The 18904-nt window shown below is 46.2% G+C and overlaps 1 long non-coding RNA gene across 3 annotated transcripts in view; it reads right to left on the bottom strand.

Annotated features, from left to right (window-relative positions):
- Positions 1-11178, bottom strand: part of LOC135057359 (uncharacterized) — a 43916-nt gene extending 32738 nt beyond the window's left edge. The window contains exons 1-2 of one of the 3 annotated variants that reach the window (XR_010244136.1): positions 11045-11178; positions 8630-8781 (exon numbers count right to left, since the gene is read on the bottom strand). This is a non-coding gene — a long non-coding RNA (uncharacterized LOC135057359). Of the gene's footprint in view, positions 1-8613; positions 8782-9393; positions 9623-11044 lie in introns of those variants that run through there. The other 2 variants (XR_010244134.1, XR_010244135.1) reach the window with 2 other exon arrangements.
- Positions 11179-18904: the final 7726 nt, after the last annotated feature.

The following is an 18904-nucleotide window of genomic DNA, read 5'->3' as shown; positions in this document are numbered from 1 at the left end:
TAGGCACCTGCTCCTCCTCCACATAAGTCTCCTCATCAAACATGTCAACACAGCCGTACCGACACACCGCACACACATAGGGAATGCTCTGACAGAAGACAGGACCCCACAAAGCCCTTTGGGGAGACAGAGAGAGAGTATGCCAGCACACACCAGAGCGCTATATAATACAGGGATTAACTAAATTATATCCCCTATAGCTGCTATATATGTATTTTGCGCCTAAATTTAGTGCCCCCCCCCCTCTCTTTTTTACCCTTTTCTGTAGTGTAGACTGCAGGGGAGAGTCAGGGAGCTTCCTTCCAGCGGAACTGTGAGGGAAAAATGGCGCCAGTGTGCAGAGGGAGATAGCTCTGCCCCTTTTTCGCGGACTTTTCTCCCGCTTTTTTATGGATTCTGGCAGGGGTATTTATCACATATATAGCCTCTGGGGCTATATATTGTGATATATTTGCCAGCCAAGGTGTATTTATTGCTTCTCAGGGCGCCCCCCCCCCCCCCAGCGCCCTGCACCCTCAGTGACCGGAGTGTGAAGTGTGTATGAGGAGCAATGGCGCACAGCTGCAGTGCTGTGCGCTACCTTGGTGAAGACTGATGTCTTCTGCCGCCGATTTTCCGGATTCTTCTTGCTTCTGGCTCTGTAAGGGGGCCGGCGGCGCGGCTCCGGGACCGAACACCAATGGCCGGTTCCATGCGGTCGATCCCTCTGGAGCTAATGGTGTCCAGTAGCCTAAGAAGCCCAAGCTACCACCAGTTAGGTAGGTTCGCTTCTTCTCCCCTTAGTCCCTCGCTGCAGTGAGTCTGTTGCCAGCAGATCTCACTGTAAAATAAAAAACCTAACATATACTTTCTTTCTAGGAGCTCAGGAGAGCCCCTAGTGTGCATCCAGCTCGGCCGGGCACAGGATTCTAACTGAAGTCTGGAGGAGGGTCATAGTGGGAGGAGCCAGTGCACACCAGGTAGTCCTAATTCTTTCTTAGCTGTGCCCAGTCTCCTGCGGAGCCGCTATTCCCCATGGTCCTTACGGAGTCCCAGCATCCACTAGGACGTTAGAGAAAAACCTTTGAGGAGGCTGCTTCTTGAAAGGGAAAACATAACCCAGAGATACCACTGCTTGCACCCAAGCATCTGTTGTCGATTGCTGCCATATGTGTGCAAACTGAAGAAGTCGGCCCCCTACCTTAGGGTCCCCCAGGTGGAGGTCCGCACCATCAGGCTGATGGTTTCTGTTCTGGTTTGGAAGCTGGCCCTCTGGTGGCCCTTTGCTTCTTTGCTTTACCAGACTTATTGTACTGGGTCTGTTTAGAATAATTTTTGCCTTTTGTTTTACCTTGCTACCGAAATGGCCGAAACTCCCAACCCCTAGGGTTATAACTGGCAGGAAACCTGACCTTCTTGGATTCGGCTTCTGACTCCAGAATATCTGTCAATTCCTTACCAAAAAGAATATGCCCAACAAAAGGCAAAGCTTCCAGAACCTTCTTGGATTCTGAATCAGCTTTCAATGTACGTAGCCAAATTGCTCTGCGAGCAACTACCATTAACGCTGACGCTTTGGAAGCAATTGTACCCATATCCATTGCTGCTTCTTCTAAGAATAGCGCAGCCTGTTTCATATGAGCTATATGGGATTCCTGCTCCCTAGTAGGTGCTGAAAGCCCGTTTTCCAGTTCGTCAGCCCATTCAACTACTGCTTTTGCCATCCAGGCTGAGGCCATAGCTGGCCTTATGACTGCCCCTGACAGAGAAAATATGTTTTTCAAAAAACCATCCACTCTTCTGTCTGTGACATCATTTAATGATGTTGATGGTAACGGCAAAATAGATTTTCACACTAATCGAATGACGTGCGTTTCTACCTTAGGATTCACTTCTCTTTTTAAACAGTCCCCAGTTGGAAAAGGGTAATAGGAATCCCATTTTTTTGGTATTCTATATCTCCTATTGGGTGTAGCCCAAGCTTCCTCTATAATTTCCGTCAGTTCTTCTGACCCTGGAGACTCCTCCCTAACTGTTTTGGGACATTTAAACACAGGTGCTTTAGTTTTTATTATTGGCTCTGCTGAATCCTCTAGAGACAGAATAGCCTTCATTGCTCCAATTAACTCAGCTATATCCTCTGAGCTGAAACCTTCCACCAGTTCTTCATATGGTGAAGTAGAGTAAATGGAGTTATCCTCATCTGATGTATCATCCTGTGTAGACTGTGAATTTGATGATATATTTACCCTTGGTTTATCAGCTTGTTGATTTGTAGAAGCTGTTGGGGCTAAACCATAGGATGGGAGCTCTATGTATGGGTTAATAGTGTACCCTATTCCTGAGGTTGAAGCTGTAGGGACCAACCTGTCAGCTATACTGGATAAGGTTTGTGCAAACATAGCCCAAGGTGGATCTATTTGTCATTGAACAGGGATCTGCCTTGCAATCTGCTGAAACGCAAAACAATTTCACATAAACCATCATGTGCCAGTTGCTGAGCTGATAACCCCACCTTACAGGATAAACATGTTATAAGTGTTGGTGTTACTGTTAATGTAACCTCGTCACCTATGCTGCTCTTAGACATGATAAATAATCAGCTTTACACAGTATACTACACAATCTGTGACTGTAATTACTTTACTTGTATTAAAGTGATATCAATCTGACCCCAACCCAAGCACCAGCATTGAGGTCAGAAGAGACACTGACAAACATATATAAAGTCAGCAATCACACTAGCAGTCAGTCACATGTTATATATTAGTCATATGAGCATATTATCAACTACGAACACATTTCAAGTATGTAGGAGTACATTTACTGAATTCTAGGGGTAATTCCAAGTTGATCACAGCAGGAAATTTTTTAGCAGTTGGTCAAAACCATGTGCACTGCAGGGGAGGCAGATTTAACATGTGCAGAGAGAGTTAGATTTGGGTGGGTTATTTTGTTTCTGTGCAGGGTAAATACTGGCTGTTTTATTTTTACACAGCAATTTAGATTGCAGATTGAACACACCACACCCAAATCTAACTCTCTCTGCACATGTTAAATCTGCCTCCCCTGCAGTGCACATGGTTTTGCCCAACTGCTAAAAAATTTCCTGCTGCGATCAACTTGGAATTACCCTCTCTGTTCTACACCGCAATTCTCAAATCATAATACAGCTAGGATGTAAGTAGCGAGGGAGTAATCATCGTACTACTTGGGGCTGGCTAGAGATGTGCCTTTACCAGCAGGGAAAAAGGGTAAAGATGGTCGCTGAATAGGAGAGAGCTGTGAGTGACATGTGTCGAGAAGAGGGCTTTGACAACAAGAGGAAAGAAGGCCCTGCTTTGAAGAGCTAACAATCTAGTGGGAAGGGACGATAGACAGATGACATGAGGTGCAAGCAAGCGGGAGGCAGCCTGATGGCAATATGTAAGCAAAGCAGAGATGTAATTCAGGATTTTGAATCTGTTACAGAGATCATATATATTTTAATCTATTATGGAGATTAAAATATATATATATATATATATGTATATATAAATATATATATATATATATATATATATATATATTTATATATATATATATACACATTGTTGTTAGTCCCCTCAGATCATATATATATATATATATCTGATCTGAGGGGACTAACAACAATGTTTGTAGTTGTACCCAATTAGAACCATCCGTAATAGATTCAAGATCCTGAATTACTATTGCCCCGCCTTCATCTGCAAATAAGATGCCAGTGCACGTAATGCCGTTTGTTCCTCAAGGGACACATTATTGAATTTTCTCTGTGTTGTAGAAGTAGAAACAACCTCGTTGTGTACAGAATTGCTTAACATGTGTGAAAACACTTTAATAGAACTATTGGGGGTAATTCCAAGTTGATCGCAGCAGGAATTTTTTTAGCAGTTGGGCAAAACCATGTGCACTGCAGGGGAGGCAGATATAACATGTGCAGAGAGAGTTAGATTTGGGTGTGGTGTGTTCAATCTGCAATCTAATTTGCAGTGTAAAAATAAAGCAGCCAGTATTTACCCTGCACAAAAATAAAATAACCCACCCAAATCTAACTCTTTCTGCACGTTATATCTGCCCCCCCTGCAGTGCACATGGTTTTGCCCAACTGCTAAAAAATTTCCTGCTGCGATCAACTTGGAATTACCCCCATTATTAGATAATGGTTCAAATGCAGATTTAGACAACAGTTTACGTAATTGCACAGGAATAATCGATGATGACTCACTCTGGGTGTTCACTGTAGTTTTAACCCCTTTGAAGTGTTCATGTATCTTGAGTTGTCGGATTAGCCGGTATGTTTAAATTTCCCAAAAGAAACCATCAAAATCAACGGACGGCACAAATGAGAGACCACGGTTCAAAACTTTAATCTCAACGTCCGTCAACGTGTGTGCAGACAAATTATCGTCTCCTGCTGGAAAGAGGGGGCTGACCTGCCCGCCTGCCGGATCCTCTGGCCGCCCCTCCTGGGGAATTTCCATTTTCTTTTAGTAGCAGGGTCCAAGTGCGTACCCCTAAAAGGGCTGCGGAATAGCGTCCACTATGGGTAGAGTCCGAATCACTGTTGTTCGTGTTGTCCTGTGAAGAATCAGTGTCCGATGCATAATGTCGGAATTGACGTAATTTATCATGACCTTGTTCATTGCGTTTATTATGGCCGTTGGTAACCCAGTTGTACACATGGTTTTGTTCATAGTCCGGGATAACCTTATTAAGCTTGGACTTTTTAAATTGGATGAGATTTTGTTTATAAGTTGCAACCTGTTTGGAAAGTTTATCCATCCAGTTAGTGGTAGTGTTGGCATTCAGAATCTGCAGGTTATTAGTTTCAAAGGCAGTCAATATATATTACAGACCAGCAGCGACGAACTGGGGCATTTGTGAAGGTGCGCACGTCACGGGGGAGTGCGCACCGCACAATGTAAGGTGGCGTGGACTTGTGGCACGCCCCCATTAACATGGCGGCGGTTGCTGGGGTCGGGGGCGCGCTGCGAGTCCGGTGGCATGGACTCGCGGCACGCCCCCATTTCCATGGAGACCGTGGAACCAGAGAGCCGGAGGCTGCACTGCGCGCGGCCTTCCCGGCTCTCTGAATGACCGGTTCGGCCCATCGGCCCTTCTGGCTTATGCCAGAAGTGCCAGATGGCCATGCAAATCAGGGACATGCGGTGAGCTAAATGGCTCAGGAGGCACTGGCTAGCACTAGAGCATTGACTGATCTATAATGGGTGCAGTGTGTGCGGGGCACACGGGCCCTGAAGTCCAGGGGGACCCAGCCCACACACACTGGACTTATTTGTTTAATACTTGCCTCTCTGGAGTCCCCCGTCGGAGCCATCCCTTCTCGGCAGCGCAATAGAGATTGAACACTAGGGGGATCAAACTCTATTGCACCTGCTGAAAACTCCGGAAACGTGGCACGGTGGCCATTTTTCCGGAGTTTTGCGCATGCGCATCAGGAAAATCTTCAGGAAAATGGCCTCCACGACGTGCTCCCGGAGGTCTGCGCATGCGCAATAGAGTCTGTGCTCAGACTCTATTGCCACTGCCGAGAAGGATGGCACCACCGGGGGACTTCGGAGAGGAAAGTATTAAAATCTTGTGCCTTGGTCAGAGAGGAGGGGTCCCCTGATGCAGAAGGCTGCACACAGGCCTCCTCCTCTCTTAAAACACCCCTGCACCAGAGCCAGATTTACACACAATAAATGAGCCATAGTGCACATCTGGACATTATACACAAGTACAGCATTATAAACAGGACATTTGGTGAGTCTTGACCAGAGATGTGCGGAAAAGATAGGCACTGCCTCACCTGCCATAGACTTTTTACTCCAGAGTTTTGGCTATAAAAATGATTCGATTAATACAAAGATCATAGGCCCTCATTCCGAGTTGTTCGCTCGTTGCCGATTTTCACTATATTGCGATTAGTCGCTTACTGCGCATGCGCAAGGTTCGCAGAGCGCATGCGGTTAGTTATTTTACACAAAAGTTAGGTATTTTACTCACGGCATAACGAGGATTTTTCATCGTTCTGTTGATCGTAGTGTGATTGACAGGAAGTGGGTGTTTTTGGGCGGAAACTGGCCGTTTTATGGGAGTGTGCGAAAAAACGCTGGCGTTTCTGGGGGAAACGCGGGAGTGTCTGAAGAAACGGGGGAGTGTCTGGGCGAACGCTGGGTGTGTTTGTGACGTCAAACCAGGAACGAAACTGACTGAACTGATCGCAATGGCTGAGTAAGTCTCGAGCTACTCAGAAACTGCTAGAAATTTATATTCGCAATTCTGCTAATCTTTCGTTCGCAATTCTGCTATGCTAAAATACACTCCCAGAGGGCGGCGGCTTAGCGCGTGCAATGCTGCTAAAAGCAGCTAGCGAGCGAACAACTCGTAATGAGGGCCATATTTCAAACATATTCTTTGTATTTTTCATATACTTTACACAGTCAAAACTCTGGTGCAAACGTTAGTATGACAGGAAAGGTTCTGCCTCACCCCACCGCACATCACTGTTACACACACACACACACACACACACACACACACACACACACAGTATATATATATGTATATATATATATATATATATATATATAATAATATACTGACAATTAAATCAGAGATGTGATATAGTATGTGAATTAACTTGTACAGATATATAACGAATATTAATATAGATACAATGTATATTTTTTAGAATATACAGTACACACATATACAATATATTATTTATTCTTCCCAAATTAAACCTAATTTTAGTTAATAAGCAACAAAAATTAATACTTGATAAGTTGCGAAATACAAGTGAATGTGCATAAAAAGTACAAAAAAATTAAAATACAAATATAATAGAATGTAAGATGTAATATAATTCATTAATATTAAATGCTGTGAAAATGTTAATATGTAAGTGCAAAGTGAAACAGAAATTCTTCTGAAATTTAATAAATTAAACATAAATGTAAAAATTAAGAAAAATATTAGTAGGATAAAGTGTTACAATGATGGGATGTAAAAAGCTGTTGTATTATATCTAAAGGTGAATAAAAAGGGTAGGGAGTTATTACTGTGTAAGTGTGATATTCAATAGAGAGGGAATGTTGAACCTTGGGGGACAGAACAGCAAAAAGGGGGTATATATCAGGGCCGTAACTACGTGTGTGCCAAGTGGGCTTGGCACACAGCGCAGTTGCCCTGAGGGCGCACGGCCAGCGGCATGTAATGAGTCAAATTGACTCATTACATGCCGCCTCTGCTGTGTGCGCCGTGCGCCGCGCTGTGGAGGGAGAAGAGGACCAGCGCCGGGCAGCGGAGAAGGAGGAGGAGGGAGGGGGAGCAGGGAGCCGCAGCAGCGCTATGTCATTGGTAGTAAGCGCCGCTGCAGCATCCCCCTCTCCTTTTGTATTGGCTGCCCGGCGCTGCTGTGGATGCTGGGATGCGGTTCCTCCTCCTTCTCACCTCACTGCCTGCACCGAGGGAGCTGCACGAGGAGCCTGACTGCCAGCAGGGAGATGGTAAGTATATCTCTCTTTCTCTCTCTCTCAGGGGGTCACCGTCTGCCGCAATGTGTAAAAAGGGGGATGGCTGCCGCAATGTGTAAAAAGGGGGACTGGCTGTAAAAAGGGGGACTGGCTGCCGCAATGTGTAAAAAGGGGGCCTGGCTGCCGCAATGTGTAAAAAGGGGGACTGGCTGTAAAAAGGGGGCCTGGCTGCCGCAATGTGTAAAAAGGGGTCCTGGCTGCCGCAATGTGTAAAAAGGGGGACTGGCTGCCGCAATGTGTAAAAAGGGGGCCTGGCTGCCGCAATGTGTAAAAAGGGGGCCTGGCTGCCGCAATGTGTAAAAAGGGGGACTGGCTGCCGCAATGTGTAAAAAGGGGGACTGGCTGCCGCAATGTGTAAAAAGGGGGACTGGCTGCCGCAATGCGTAAAGAGGGGGCCTGGCTGCCGCAATGTGTAAAAAGGGGGACTGGCTGCCGCAATGTGTAAAAAGGGGGACTGGCTGCCGCAATGTGTAAAAAGGGGGACTGGCTGCCGCAATGTGTAAAAAGGGGGCCTGGCTGCCGCAATGTGTAAAAAAGGGGACTGGCTGCCGCAATGTGTAAAAAAACGGGGACTGTCTGCTGTAATGTGTAAAAAGGGGGACGCTGTCTGCTGTAATGTATAAAAGGGGCTCTACCTGGTGTAGTGGCGCTACTGTGCAGCGTAATTTGAATAATGTAGACTACTGTGCACCGTAGTATGAATTGCTATTATTTTGTGGCCACGCCCCTTCCCCATGAAGCCACACCCCTATAAATTTTTTGCGCGCCTGCGGCACGCACTGCCCCTATCTTACATGGGGGGGGGGGGTGCCACTGTCGTTTCTTGCACACAGCGCTAAAATGCCTAGTTACGGCACTGGTATATATATATATATATACATATGTACATACACACATTCCCATGTCAGCCAGTACTCAATGATGACAAGTTACTGTCCCCCGAAGCCCTAATCCAAATAAACATATTACATAGAGAAAAGCTGGTCTATGTTGCAGTAATCGTTTCTGGGATTATACCCCTTTATCAAGACATACTAGGACAAACAGAACATACAGTAGAACCACTTACCCACTAAAATACTCACATACAGCATCCACGCTCACCACCACGCCACCTCCTGCATGCTGCAATCAGCCGGAAACTGTCACATGCCGCACTTCTCTCGCCGGTCACCATAGCAACCCAGCGGTTTGCGTTCCAAGGTAGACGCATGATACAGTCCTCATGGCTGTAGCGCTGCGGGGAAGGGGAAGAGAGCATAAGATACATCAGCCCAATATTTATAAATGAAAACATACAATGCACCCGGAAAGCAGTGACGTGCGGTGAGATCAATGACTGGGGAGGCACTAGCTTATAACAGAACTGGACCTACACCAGCAAACAGTGTATGAACCTAGCGGTTCTGGGGGCATTATAAAAAAGGTGCAATAGTATCTATTGTATCCCAAAGCTGTGCCAGTCTCGCTTTAAAGATGTTATGCAAGCAGTAAAGTATTAAGATACATGCAGGGCTGGCCCGAAGCATATTTTTTGGCAAGCGATTATATACTTTGGCGCTCATGGGAAAAGAGCAGTTGTAGTGGCCCTTACACATTATGCTCATTACGGCTGGGATTGTATAAAATGACAACTTTGTTCTAGGAGAGTAAATAGTTACTTTCTCCACTGTTGGGTATCACTGTGCACAGGAGTTGGAATGGGGACAAGTGCTTACTGTGTTGTCACACAACATACATGATCTATATACAGTGTACAGCAATATGGGTAAGTGATGTAATGCAGCTCGCCACAACGCAGGTGTATGCTGCAGTGTACAGGGTAAGGCAGCGGGCAATAGGATCATACCTTGTAGTGGAACACAGCTTTGTGAACTTCAGCGCATCCAGCTTCAGTGCAGTGGCGTCCATGTCCGCAGCCGCTGGGGGTTAACTCACAGCATGGACACTGATGCAGGCAACCCGGGGCAGATCTATACTGTGTATGATGTGCTGGGTGCTATGAGGTGTGCGATCAGGCAGCAGCAGCTGAACTGATGTGTCCTCCTGGGGGCTCCAGTGCTCCCTCCCGCCTCCCTGACCCTGCAGCAGCAGCTTGATCATCTATATACAGATTATATATACCTACCTTACCTTTCCCCAACACCCTAAACCTCCCTCCCTGGAGCCTAACCCTAACCCCCCCTCCCCGCAGCCTAAACCTAACCCCCCAGGGACACATCGTAAACCTAACCCTCCCCCAGCAGCCTTAACCTAACTTGACCCCTCCCTGCATCGTCCCGCTGGCTTGTCGTTTGGCATCCTGGCTGATGGGATTCCGACGCAGAGATGGTGAACCTAATCGGGATGCTGGTGTCGGCATTCCTAATAGTGGGGGTTATTCATCACGGATTGCAGATTTTGCTAAAAAAAAAATAGAATCTGCAATCACTTCTGTGGCATGCTGGGAGCCGCCCACCGCAGGGCAAGGCCGCCCAGCATGCTAATTGGCGGGCCCAGCAATGCGATCGTAAAACAATTGCAATTGAATCACTCACGCAGAAATTAGGGATGCGTATGCAGGAGGGCCATCGACATTTTTTACATCGGAGTGGCTGAGTGTGATGTCATGCAGCCACCTTGAAAATGCAGCTGACCTGCCTCTGTTTAACCCACACTGCCCCCACAATGGTCCATCGCCACCCCGCGCATGCCCTGCGACCGCCTATGCCTGTCAATCAGGCAGAGGCGTTTGCACCCATTGCAAAGCGATCACATTTGGTGGGTGCGCATGCGCAGGACGGAACCTGCGCGTGCGCATTGGCACCATGGAGGGTGAATTACAGTCCCATCGCAAGCAGCGATGCAACCTGAATTAACCCGTGTCGGGTTTCCGGTGTCAATATTCTGACAGCTGGTATCCCGATAGACGGGATCCTAACCGGATCCCTCCTGTGGTATCTGTGTGAGTTTATCACTGATGAAGGATGCCAGCATTCTTTAGGCGTCTGCTCACATACAGTATATTTTGGGAGATTACTAAGGGCAATACCATGTTGGATATCCTCCCCTGCCATCAGAAACCTGGCATATGAAAGCCCAGAGAGGGAGCCTGAGCCTGACCTCAGTGTCATCACTCAGCATTCCTGGCACTACACAACAACCAGACCCTCTAACAAAGAGATGCAAAGTTAGTGAAGAGCCCCAGCCTCCATCTTCCTCCCACTCCCTGCCAGGGGTGTGCTGCTGCTGCAGCTTGTGTGTGAGAGAGAGGGACATATACTCCAGTTACTGCTTATCAGTAACACACATCCACAGGCATTAGCTGAGGGCTGGAAAACTAAAGGCTGGAGCAGACAGTGACACGCAGCCTGCTCCTGCCATAGCCCTGACCCTGTCAGCAGCAGCCTGACTCTATATGGCTGTGTAACAGCCAGATATTGGGAACCAGAGCCCCCTGATAACACTGCTACCCCTGGTACAGATGTGTGGGATTGTGATGTGCACCCTCATCTACTTACATCACCATCTGTAATGCGACCAGCACCTGGAGAGGAAGTAGGGAGGGAGGAAGAGAGCCGGACTCTGCACTGACAGCAGGAAACACTGCTCAGTGCTGGAGCCGCTGACCAATCAAATCTGCCTCACTGACAGGGGCGGGCTCTGTAGTGGGAAGCAGGCACGCCCCTGTCACTGAGGCAGATCTGCTGGTGCCTCTACTCCATGTTTTTTCAATGGGCTTTTCCTGCCCTCGATTTGGCTCCGCCCCCTGCCCCCCCCCCGCACAGACACTTTATCATTGTTAGTGGGAGGCAGCACTCTCAGCTGCCTCCCACCCACATTTGGCTGCAGCAAATATAAGTAGCAAAATGCAAAGAAGATAATTATGTTATAAATATCTTCTTTGTATTACTTCAATCATTATGACAGGGGAGGCACTGCCTCCCCTGCCTCCCCTGACTGCACGTCCCTGCCAGAAAGTATTCACAGCGCTTCACTTTTTCCTCATTTTGTTATGTTACAGCCTTATTCCAAAATGGAATAAATTAATTTTCCCTCAAAATTCTACACACAGCACCCCATAATGACAACATGAAAAATGTTTTTTTTTTTTAGATTTTTGCAAATTTATTAAAATTAAAAAAGAAATCACACGCACATAAGTATTTACAGCCTTTACCAAGAAGCTCAAAATTGAGCTCAGGTGCATCCTGTTTCCACTGATCATGCTTTAGATGTTCCTACAGCTTAATTGGAGTCCACCTGTGGTAAATTCAGTTGATTGGACATGACTTTGAAAGGCACACACCTGTCTATATAAGGTCCCACACTTGACCGTGCATGTCTGAGCACAAACCAAGCATGAAGTCAAAGGAGTTGTCTGTAGACCTCCGAGACAGGATTGTCTCAAGCAGGGACGGTGCGAGATCTCCCTGCACCATAGGCAAAGCTTCAGTTTAGCTCCCCCTAATCTGCAACCTCCACCCACACACACACCTCCCAGAGGGGAGATGCAAGTGGCCACTAGGTGGGCTGGGATGAATTGCCTCATTACATATACAGAGAAAAGGGACAAAACTCAAGGACTTTTAAAGTGATAATGTATTTTAAAATGTTGTGACTTTGCTCACAATACACTTTCGCTTTAAAAGTCCTTGAGTATCATCTGTTCTTTATGTATACATGCTAGCCAGCATGTAAGGAATCATATAGGACACCAAGGCCAATGTCACTTTTTTATATATACTGTACATGGGGTCTGGTGGGAATATTTAAGTGGGGTTGGGCATACAGTGGCCTTACAGTGACGCTGCATGTGCAGACTTGTAGGCAGGTGCTGCTTGCTGCTGGAAAGTCGGGAGCCAGAGGCCTAGAGGAGGTGCATCAAGGCTATGTGGAGCGGCCGTGGGGTCGCCCCTGGTTACATTCACCTCCTATGTGGCTTCACATGACTTGATGTTACACATGGCATGGAGGAAGCATTGAGGCACTATGTGACACAGCCTGATAGTGGTGGCTGCACCTGATTAAACCCACAGCAGCGGTCAGCATAGTGTAAAGAAGGAGGCGGCATACAGAGACATCCTTCAGTTTTTTGCTAGATGAATTCAGTGGCGCCCTCCAAGGGCTGCGCCCCTAGGCAGCCGCCTTAAGCTGCCTAATGGTAGAGCCGACCCTGGTCTCGAGGCACAAATCTGGGGAAGGGTACAGAAAAATATCTGCTGCTTTAAAGGTCCCAATGAGCACAGTGGCCTCCATCATCCATAAATGGAAGAAGTTTGGAACCACCAGGACTCTTCCTAGAGCTGGCTGGCCGTCTAAACTGAGCGATTGGGGGAGAAGGGGCCTAGTTAGTTAGGTGACCATGAACCCGATGGTCACTCTGTCAGAGCTACAGTATTCCTCTGTGGAGAGAGGAGAACCTTCCAGAAGGACAACCATCTCTACAGTAATCCACCAATCAGGCCTGTATGGCAGTGACCAGACGAAAGCTTCTCCTTAGTAAAAAAGCACATGGCAGCCCGCCTGGAGTTTGCCAAAATGCACCTGAAGGACTCTCAGACCATGAGAAACAAAATTCTCTAGCCTGATGAAACAAAGATTGAACTCTTTGGTGTAAATGCCAGGTGTCATGTTTGGAGGAAACCAGGCACCGCTCATCACCAGGCCAGTACTATCCCTACAGTGAAACATGGTGGTGACAGCATCATGCTGTGGGGATGTTTTTCAGCAGCAGGAACTGGGAGACTAGTCAGGATAGAGGGAAAGATGAACGCAGCAATGTACAGAGACATCCTGGATGAAAACCTGCTCCAGAGCGCTCTTGACCTCAGACTGGGACGACGGTTCATATTTCAGCAGGACAACAACCCTAAGCACACAGCCAAGATGTCAAAGGAGTTGCTTCAGGACAACTATGTGAATGTCCTTGAGTGGTCCAGCCAGAGCCCAGACTTGAATCCGATTGAACATCTCTGGAGAGATTTGAAATTGGCTGTGCACTGACGCTTCCCATCGAACCTGATGGAGCTTGAGAGGTGCTGCAAAGAGGAATGGGCGAAACTGCCCAAAGATAGGTGTGCCAAGCTTGTGGCATCATATTCAAAAAGACTTGAGGCTGTAATTGCTGCCAAAGGTGCATCAAGAAAGTATTGAGCAAAGGCTGTGAATACTTATGTACATGTGATTTCTTAGTTTTTTATTTTTAATACATTTGCAAAAATCTGGGGGAAAAAAAACAAAAAAAAAAAAACGTTTTTCACGTTGTCATTATGGGATATTGTGTGTAGAATTTTGAGGGGAAGAAAATGAATTTATTCCATTGTGGAATAAGGCTGTAACATAACAAAATGTGGAAAAAAGTAAAACGCTGTGAGCCTGTGAATACTTTCCAGATGCACTGTATACAAATGATATACAAGATACATGATACTGTTCCAATTGATCTTATCATTAAGACTCTTAATGATAAGATCAATTGGAACAGTATTACGTAACTTCTAGTTTATTTGACCTAGTGGTTTATTAGAGCTCTTTTCTAGAATGTCTTTAATCTGTAATGTGCTGTCAAGTAATTTGTTTACATTTAATGTAGGATAAAGCATTATGTATTACCTATGTTTTGACATGAATTTATGAATTTGATATGCCATTTTGGCTTTTTCCATATTGCACTGATATATGTTTGTACTACATGTACTTGTATATTGTGTATCATTGGTATATGTATTCATTTATAAATATTGAGCTGATGTATCTTGTGCTCTCTCCCACTTCCCTGCAGCGCTACAGCCATGCGCCTTAAGTGGAACGCAAACCGCTGGGTTGCTATGGTGACTGGCGAGAGCCGCGACGCGGAAGTGTGGCATGTGACTGGTTCCGGCTGGGTTGTGTCTAAGTTACCTTCGTGATCAGGACCTCGAAGTGATAGAATGAGAGGGCAGGAGAGAACTTCCGCCCTTACAGCTCCTAAGTGTTTTGTCCGTTCTCCGTTCGTTTGAGGTTTAAAAATTTTTTCTATGCACCATTGGACCCTCGTGGGCTCACTTCGCTCGCCACGGTTCGGGCTCGGTGTCTCGCTTCGCTCGCCACACTATTCCAAAGTTTGTGACATGGACCTAGAGGAGAGGTTCCCAAACGCGGTCATCAAGGCACCCCAACGGTCCTGGTTTTAATGTATCCATGCTTGACCACAGGTGACTTAATTAGCACCTCAGTTAATTTGATTTAACCAACTGTGCTGAGCCATGGATATACCTAAAACCTGGACTGTTGGGGTGCCTTGAGAACCGCGTTTGGGAACTTCTGACCTAGGGGCTTATGGGAAAGGTTCTCTCCACAAAGGGAAACTAGACGCTACCGTTCCAGCTGATCGTGGCATGGAGGAGGCGGCGGTGAGCATGGATGCTGTATGTATTTTACTGGAAAAGTGCTTCTATGTTCTGTTTGTCCTGGTATGTCTTGATGAAGGGGTATAATCCCATAACACATTGAATGCAACAAAGACCAGCTTTTCTCTATGTAATTTTGCCCCTCTGGAGTGCCATCATTTATCCTCTTTTGGAGACTATATATATATATATATATATATATATATATATATATATATATAGCTCAAAAAAATAAAGGGAACACTAAAATAACACATCCTAGATCTGAATGAATGAAATATTCTTATTAAATACTTTGTTCTTTACATAGTTGAATGTGCTGACAACAAAATCACACAAAAATTATTAATGGAAATCAAATTTATTAACCCATGGAGGTCTGGATTTGGAGTCACCCTCAAAATTAAAGTGGAAAAACACACTACAGGCTGATTCAACTTTGATGTAATGTCCTTAAAACAAGTCAAAATGAGGCTCAGTAGTGTGTGTGGCCTCCACGTGCCTGTATGACCTCCCTACAACCCACACAAGTGGCTCAGGTAGTGCAGCTCATCCAGGATGGCACATCAATGCGAGCTGTGGCAAGAAGGATTGCTGTGTCTGTCAGCGTAGTGTCCAGAGCATGGAGGCGCTACCAGGAGACAGGCCAGTACATCAGTAGACGTGGAGGAGACCGTAGGAGGGCAACAACCCAGCAGCAGGACTGCTACCTCCGCCTTTGTGCAAGGAGGAATAGGAGGAGCACTGCCAGAGCCCTGTAAAATGACCTCCAGCAAGCCACCAATGTGCATGTGTCTACTCAAACGATCAGAAACAGACTCCATGAGGGTGGTATGAGGGCCCGACATCCACAGGTGGGGGTTGTGCTTACAGCCCAACACCATGCAGGACGTTTGGCATTTGCCAGAGAACACCAAGATTGGCAAATTCGCCACTGGCGCCCTGTGCTCTTCACTGATGAAAGCAGGTTCTCACTGAGCACATGTGACAGAGTCTGGAGATGCCAAGGAGAACGTTCTGCTGCCTGCAACATCCTCCAGTATGACCGGTTTGGCAGTGGGTCAGTAATGGTGTGGGGCGGCATTTCTTTAGGGGGCCGCACAGCCCTCCATGTGCTCGCCAGAGGTAGCCTGACTGCCATTAGGTACCAAGATGAGATCCTCAGACCCCTTGTGAGACCATATGCTGGTGCTGTTGGCCCTGGGTTCCTCCTAATGCAAGACAATTCTAGACCTCATGTGGCTGGAGTGTGTCAGCAGTTCCTGCAAGACGAAAGCATTGATGCTATGGACTGGCAAAATGATAAAGGCACCAGCCAATGAGATACTAACTGTTAATTTACATATTGGAGCTGATTGGCTCGTGCCTTTATCACCTTGCACAGATCACTGGTTTATTACTTCCTTATGCCTTCTCCAGGTTAATACATCTGCCCCTAGGTGCCTTGCTTGGCAGGGGGCTTCGTTTGTCTGTGCCCAGATAACCCGTGAAAGAAGCAGAGCAGGCTGGGCTTGGCCAGACACATCGTGAACGAGCGTCAGCGGCTGGAAGTGCGGCCAGGAACTCAGAGTTGTGGTGGGGAGTGTGGCTGCCTGTAGACTCAAAGCTGCAGCAGAAGTGCGGTCAGTGACACAGAGCGGCAGCGGCGTGGAAGCCATCTGTGTGCTGTAATGTGACAGGGGAGCAGCGGGCCCCACTGACATCTTGGGCCTGTAGCAACCGCATCTCCTGCACCTACTGTAGTTACGCCAGTGTTCAGGGACATATGTATCTAAGCTTGGAGAGAGCTAAAGTACCAACAAATCCGTTCTACACTGTCAGAGCTGATTGGTTGGTGCTGTATTTCTCTCTCCAAGGTTTGATATATGTGCCCCTCATTTACAAAAAGGCAGAATAATGGTTTCTTTAATTTATGCTGTACGGGTGAGTACAACGCATCAAGAAAATTACACTGGATTCACGTCTCAAAAGTTGGTTCATGTGATCACCTCCACGAATATTAGCTTTGAGATGACAGGGATTACTTTGATGGTAAATCAAGAAAGTATGTTGATCCACTGTTGTGAGAACTTTGTGTTTTAATTCTGATCAAGCTCTGCATTTCTTATGCTACACTACACATGTGTTTATCATACATCTTTGCTGCAGTCGCACCAAATAGCCCCTCTTGGCACGCCAGGACCCATGACATTTTGTTAGCATTGGGCATCTTTTTGCGATTTTTATGCCAAAAATACACCTTAGATGCAATGCAAATAGGACGCACCAGGAGACTGGATACAGATTCAAATTAAATCAGTGCAAAGTGCTACAATGCGGTGGCCACAGCTTTTTTTTTCCATACCCAGTTCCGTGGTGCTTCATATACAGCCTCAGTCGTACACAGATATAAAAGTGTGGCGTATCAAATTAATCTGCAAAGTCTCCTGGTGAGTACGAGCTGCATTGCGTCTAAGGTACATTTTTGGAAAAGAAAATCAGATGTCCAATGCTAGTGGAGCAGCATGGGTCAGCTCACTCACAACAAGCAAATCCTGCTGCATGGCATCTTGAGGCTAGATGCATGAGGATACATCTGTATATGCTCAATCAGTCATTGTTTGAAGGGTTGACTGATCATCCGGACAGATTTAGGACCACAAGAGCAAGTGATATGTGTACCTACTGACTGTCCTCTCCTTTTTGTTTCTTTGCTTATATCTGTCCTATTCGGAGTCAGACAGAACTTGGCTGGAGTGCTCTTTTCGTGAATTGGGCGTTTCAGAAAGGAACAGGCCAATGATGTCAATATAATCGCACAGAACAGACCTGACTTGTGGGAGAGTATTAAAAGCTCTGTCCAATTCTGAGTTGCATGCACGGGTAAGGGCAGAATTTTTCAAAGGTCTCTTGCACATGGGGCTGCTGTGCACTGCAAGTACTGTTACAGAATAATATTGGATGCGTCGGATGACATGAATACAATGGGCACATCGGCTTCTCACTTGCAGATGCACAAACCCCCACATTAGCTGAACAGAATTTTGCATTAGCATAAGGTAATAAATCTGGCTTCTGCAGCTGCCCACAACTACTGTACAGCCACTTTGCATACAGAACCACAATGTACATAACAGGCACAATATGCATGCCACAGATATACATGCAATTATGTACACCAAGAACATAATAGGGACCATTTTCAGTACCACAGAGAGCGCCAAAGGATGCCTTCCCTAATTTGGAGGTAGTCTTTTAATGAGACAAGCTGCACATTACCACAGAGGTAGGTTATTCTTTATATGATAGATCTAACAAACACAGTGATAACAGACTCGTACATTTCATAATACACCAAATGATTGTGTAAATTAATGTAAGGAATAAGCCGAGAATCATTCTTGTAGGTGCTTTATGCAGCAATACAGTGGTGCATGAAGTTTTCTGCTGAAATTTGGCCTAAAACTACCTCAGATTTTCACACAAGTCCTAAAAGTAGATAAAGATAACCACATGAAACAAATTAGACAAGCTCAATTTTTTCATTGAGGAAAATGATCCAATATCACACATCTGTGAGTGGCAAAAGTATGTGAACCTTTAGGCTTATCAGACATTTTAAAGAGAAATTAGAGTCAGGAATTTTCAATCTATGGATGACAATCAGCTGTGAGCAGACGACCTGTCTTTTTAAAAGAACAGGGATCTATCAAAGTCTTATGTTTATAACAAGTTCGTGGAAGTGGGGATGTAGTCAATATCCCAGCAGTCAGAATACAGACACCGTCAATGCCGGCAGCTGCGCCAGGGCTATTCCCACTCGTGGGTGTCCACATCACCCTTTGAGTGGGAATAGAACCTGTGGCAAGCGCAGTGAGCCCGCAAGGGGTTTTCTAGCGCTTGCCCCACTGACGCCATTCTGGCGGCTGGGATCCCGTCGCCGATATTCTGACCACTGGGATCCCGGCTGCTGGGATTCCATACCCAACCCATTGCAGAGTATCATGCCAC

This window comes from Pseudophryne corroboree, chromosome 1, assembly GCF_028390025.1.
Source record: "Pseudophryne corroboree isolate aPseCor3 chromosome 1, aPseCor3.hap2, whole genome shotgun sequence".
NCBI lineage: Eukaryota > Metazoa > Chordata > Amphibia > Anura > Myobatrachidae > Pseudophryne > Pseudophryne corroboree.
The sequence above is the reverse complement of the archived record's forward strand: the minus strand, read 5'-3'. Positions and strand labels throughout refer to the sequence as shown.